This window comes from Mytilus edulis, chromosome 12 (genome assembly GCF_963676685.1).
Source record: "Mytilus edulis chromosome 12, xbMytEdul2.2, whole genome shotgun sequence".
Lineage (NCBI taxonomy): Eukaryota > Metazoa > Mollusca > Bivalvia > Mytilida > Mytilidae > Mytilus > Mytilus edulis.
In genome coordinates, this window is record NC_092355.1 from 32,556,984 (window position 1) to 32,563,299 (window position 6,316).

Genomic DNA, 6,316 nt, shown 5'->3' on the forward strand with positions numbered 1-6,316 from the left:
TATTCAGATATCTTTTGCAACAATCGGGGTCCAACACATAATTTATCAATTATTAAGTTTTTATGAAAATTTTAAGTGTTAAAACATACATTGTACGTTTCAATTAAAAAAAAGAATTCCTGCTATTTTTAGTCATTTGCCGCCCTGAAACCGCTGTTCCATGCCATTTGATTCAACAGAACAGAACAGCCTGTTCTAGCACACTCAGAACGTGTCAATCGAACACCTCTAAATATACTGGTACAAAAAGGGTTAATGACACACTCTTAATACAAATCTATTTTGCTACATGTCAACCATATCCTGCAAACCAAAATACATGTACAACAATATGATAACGAACTAAAATGGCTTGCATATTACATATATGTACATATATAAATCATACAAATCCTTGTATTCGTAATCTACTTATAACCTCGCTATATTTATATGTAAGACTTTAACATTTCAAGTGCAACATTCTTTAAAATACATAACTATACATCTATAAGGGAGCTACCATTTGATTTTTATGGGGGGGGGGGGGGGGGGGGGGGGCTAGGATGAAAAATTTTGTCCTGCATTTTTTTTTTAGTTGTAATCTCTGTCCTGCCTTTTTATTTTTCACTCTATTCGGTCCTGCTTTTTTTTTTTTAGTTTATCCTGACTTTTTTTACATAAATTGTCATCCTGCCTTTTTTTTTTGCAAGTGTCTCATCCTGCCTTTTTTTTTTTTTTATTAAAACTCCTGTCCTGCCTATTTTTTTCAAATTTCATCCTAGCCCCCCCCATAAAAATCAAATGGTAGCTCCCTAAATAAACACATTTTTATCAGACAATCATAACTCTACAATTAGCCGTACAATTATTGATTTGTTGACATAGTAAAAACTGTCTAATTCTACATTCACACCTGTAGTTAATTGGAAACAAGTGTGTATAATATTTTATGGTGGGCGATGACAAGAAAAAAAAAGACTTTTATATTCACGTTATTTTCTGGTTTATTGTGTAAAATGCTGAAAAATAATGTCATAAAGAAGTGCAACTTGCGTCTTATTTATGTCAGTAAATCAATGTCCTAGAGAATATATATCTTCAAGAATAAATATAACTTTTAGTAGACCAAAAACATGTCTGTACTTCTCAAAATCTCAGGTATATCTCCCTGGCCAAGAACAAACAGATTTACAAAAGCCGCCAAATTAAAACTACGCAATCAAAAGTGTCCAAAATGAAATCAATCTTATGAATATGAAGAAATACATGTATTCATACAGAAAATATATTTCAATAAAGAGGTTCGCTGAGGGCAGCATAATACGACTTCAGTGGTAGAACAAGTGTTCGTTTGGGCAAGCATTGACACAATAATATGCTGGACAAAGTAATTTGCTGGACACAATAATTTGCTGCTGGACACAGAAATTTAGACCCTTGTAGCTCGAAAACCGGAAGTCCCAACTCAAATTTGAAAAGAATGATTTAGGTTGGAAATTTCATAAGGAATCCAAATAAAAATAAAGAGCTTCGCTGAGCGCAGCATGATACGACCACAGTGGTTAAATAAGTGTTCATCTGGGCAAGCGTTGACACACTATTCAAATAATGGACACAATAGACCTTTGTATTCGTTAAAACACGGTCGCCGCCATTAACGAGCTCCGAGTGGATTTGCCATTAATAAAGTGCAATCAATCGGATCCTTTCGGGTTTTATCGATACGCTAATATATTGTTTTTGAAGTGAAGGTGTCATAATTAACAGTTAAATCGGCTTGTTGTTTAATGAAAACACCTGCTGTGAACGTAATAAATCCGTGAAGGTATAATGTCAACAATTTAACCGCCTACAATTTATTGATCTTTGGTAATTCACCGTGAATTACCGACGAAAATCGGTTAGAAAAAAGTTGATGAAATTGCACTTTTCTGTGCGCTTTTTTGCATGAAAGAAAGAAGAAAGTAAATGCATAGTACAAGGGATTCAGATTATTATCTTTGTTTAATTGAAAAATAAATAAATTTATGATTTACATAAAGATTTTCATTTTGCTGTAATAAGAAGTTGAATGTAGAGTAAGCAAAACAAAACTTTGTGTCTAGCTTACATCAATAGAAATTCCCTGCTTACATGGAGTAAAAAATATAAAGATTTACTTTTGATATGGCAGAATAATTAAATTACATCTTGCTATTTGCCTTTTTTAAAGATAACATTGAAATTTGTTTTAATTCGATTTTCAAGAATGAACATGAAAACAAACTTAATTTCAAATTCATAGTTTCTTTAAAATCTTCCCTAAAATTTCTTCATGTAAAAATTTACATCTTACGTTTTACTGGATTTTATCTTTGATTGTTTGTTTATTTTGTTTGTTTGTTTGTTTGCTTATTGTGTGTTTGTTAATGAACAAAACTTGTTTAATTCAACTGAGGTACCATATTATTGAAGATGAAAACAAATTAAACTTCAAATCTCAATCTCTGTAATTCTTCCCTAAAACTTGTTTATTTAAACAATAATTGATGCTCTGGCAGGTTTTTTTCCGTCCTCTTTTCGAAATTAGTGTGTTTTATTTCGTTTTTTTTTTTATCTAATATAAAACAAAAAGGATTGGAAGTTAGTGTTAAAGAAACAGTGCCACATCCTGAGTATAATACGTGCTAACATTTTCTGTTAAAATAAAAATGAATAAAGATATTTTTTAATTGTAAAGAAAACTGGATGCTACATGCTAGGGTTCTTGTATCTAAAACCCGTGTAAACAGTACGAAATTTCTTGGCTCTTGTCATTTGAAATTTAGGGGGGTCCTTAATTTGACAGACTCATTTTTGAAACAATATGTCTGTGTATTGCATATTATAACTTACAGATATTGTAGTTCATCTACCGAATTCAATACAAAAAATGTAAAATAAATAATTTCCATTTAGAAGTGTCTAGAATTTGTATATATATATACTTTGCAAAATTTTTTTTCCCCTAGAAAAGAGAGACTGAAAAAAATGAAAAGATTATTATTTTATCTTTCTCCACTGGCTTCGAAAGGTTCGCAAAAGTTAACAACATGGACAACAGTAGTTGACGTACTGCACCATACCTTTCGTTATATGCTTGTTTTAGTAAAAATTTATTCATTTTCAGTTTTGTTACCTTAATTTGTAATAAATCTACATGGGGTCATTTATGTATAGGAAACGCTTTATCAGTTCATTTATTAACGTGTATTACAGGTAAGTAACTAAGTAATATACAAAAATCACATTTGTAACAGGTATTGTATGGCATGTATTAAAAAAAAGTTACGTTACATAATAAGTTTTGACCCTGTTACTGAGAAATTGCATCTTCTGTCATGTCTTTTTTTTTTTATTTTATTTTAGTGTATTGTAATAAATTTCAAAAAATTGTACAGCACTGTTGGCATGATTGTCAAGTCATAATTTTAAATATTTTATAGAGACAATTTGTTATTTTTTTCAAAAAATAAAAACATTTTGAAAAACGGGATTTAAATCCAAGCAAATGACATTAAGTTAATGGAAAGCTCTGGGACTCAACATCGATGTTGATCCCAGGAAAGCTAAACTAGAAACATGCGTTTCAGTACTGAAATACCAGCTGTGAACAAAGAAATTCATTTCAAGAAGCAGAATATATTTATTAGAAATATTTGTGGCAGTGCGTGTGCACTGTTTGTTTGGCCTTTTTCCTTCACTATGTTTGTCTTTGTTTTTAAGATTTTTTCATTATCTAACTTGAACAGAACATTTTTTATCTGGTTAAACATTTACAGTCCTTTGGAAGTATGTTTTCTCACAAAAATCACAATAGAGTTCTTTTCTTTTTTAAAAAAAAGATAACATTTAATCAGTTTACCTGCATTTACCTGTTACTGACGTAACACATTGCCAGAGGGTATTCTAACATCCTCTCCGCGGTGAAACCACAGGTGTCAACTAGAAGCATATGTTGTTATTTAGATAATTGATCAGAGCTGGAGCCTTCCAATACCTCAAATACCTTGCACATATTTGAAAGTTTCATAATCAATAAGGATAGTTAAACAGGGACCTTTATCATTTTTACGAATAAAACAGACATATTTAATTTTTAATTATTTTATTTAATTTTAAACATCTTCCACGACAGATATATTTCATTTTTCTTCAACTTTGAGAAACAAAATACTTCATTTCTATTGAAGTTTCAATAACCATTCAAGTAATGAAAACTGAGCAATCGTATATATAGTGAAACAGCCTGATTGATATTGCACTTTGTCAATGGCGGATGATCGCCGCGCCGCCCCGCGGCTACGACTGATAACTCGTTCATAACCGATTTCTGAAAACGTCTATAATATGCTGGACACAGAAATTTCATTAGTACTAAAAAGCACCATTTTGGCCTCTAATAGCATGGAAAAAACACAAGTCCTAGCTCAAATCTGTAAAAATTCATAAGTTCGAAATTTCATAAGGACTCCAAAGAAAAAAAACCTGTTGAAATTAGACAAAAAATTAAAAAGTTTGGTAAGTCCTGGACTCGTCACTTTTGAAAATGGTGAGTCCCAACAAATTTTCATAATCTCTCATGAGTCCCAGAATTTTATGGTGAGTCCAAGCCAAGACGAAACAGTACAGCAATCAAAATATCTAGTAGAATATGTAAAGCATAAACATTTTACAATATACTGATCTTCAATTTCACGTATGTTATGCGTCTGTAAAATTAGCATTTTTTGGCATTTTTCTGAGGCTTCTAACTTTTACAGATTGGAAAATAAAGATGTCCTTCTTTGATACAAGTTGCTCCTTTTGTCATAAACGAGTGCCATTTTTGAAAAAAATGCTCAATTCCAAAATTTTGATTTTTAGCACATGAAAACTATTACTGAAATGAGGGATAGTTACTCATATGAGGGGTAGATACGATAACGTAACCCTGTGTTCGCTTCTCTCTCGACAGGGTTACGATTCCTTCCCATTACTCGTAATGACGCAGCCCAGGAGTGATTCATTCCTGGCATGTAAAATCGATTTACATAGTTTAGAATGTTTAAATTCTGCCTTGACTTAAAGCTAAAGTAACTTTAAACAACAAATAATTAATTTTATCACAAAGAAGCAACAGAATTCAAGAAATTGTCAGTTTTCAATTGAAAAATCAATTTATTTGTATGAAGTTCAAGATTGCATTGTGAACGCTGATAGTCAAAATTGAAAGGTTGTGCTTGTAAACAAATGTCTCTAGCAAGAAATTGCAATGTATTTATGATAGTTTTGCAATAAATCTCGTTTTAAATCATGTATTGCCATTAATTTTCTCGTAATAGAGAAAAAGTATTGCGTCATTACGAGTAATGGGAAGGAATCGTAACCCTGTCGGGAGAGAACCTGTTCAGTGTCTATCTTCAGATTACCTTATCCTTGGACATACCAAAATCAATTTATGAATGTTGTTAATCGTAAAATTATTTTGAATGGTGGAATCAGCCATTGTTTTTACTGGAAGTGTTTCCGTGGAGTTCAATTTCATAAAATTTGCATAAAGCTCGGGAAACCTTATCACATCAATGAAAGGAACATTTCAGGAAACTGCGTATAGTGACGAATGTCATATGTAAACAAATGATCCTCATAGAAACGAAGATGGCGGAATTACAATGGAAAATATTCTGGAAAATGTGAAGGTCAGGATTATTACAGTGCGATCACTTAAAAGGTAGGTCAGTAGTGGTTTTTCTTTTTGCGATTTATGAATGGAATGTGAAAAACTATATCTCGAGTGAACGCGATTGATACTTTAGATTATTTTTACTGATAATTAACCGCTACGAATTTCAGCTGACGGCGACTATAATGACGACCCTGCGGCACTTTACACACCTGAATTAACGACTGTCTGACAGGTAAACATCGGAAGCCATTTGCATTTCTTTTTTAAATACCGCTTCGACTCGGACCGGACACGTACGCAATACGGATGCATACGATAACAATACGGAAAGAATGATGCGTCCGAGACGAAACTTACGCGCCTTACAAGTATCCCTGTGACCAGGCTAACTTTCAAAGGGGCATAACCCTAACAAGGAGTCAACAAATCATTTCCATCTAAATGTAACAAAGTAAATGTACCGGTGCCAGTTGCTGAATATTTTCGATTTTTGTCTATGTCTACCATTTATGGTTACAGAGTTTGAATGATAACAAGGATCTCTGGTTGGTGGGGGATTAATCCGCACCGACAAAAGTTTAAGTCTCAGAGGGTGAGTTTTTATTACACCGATACAATACATATTAAAACCTCAGTGCAGTAAGTTTT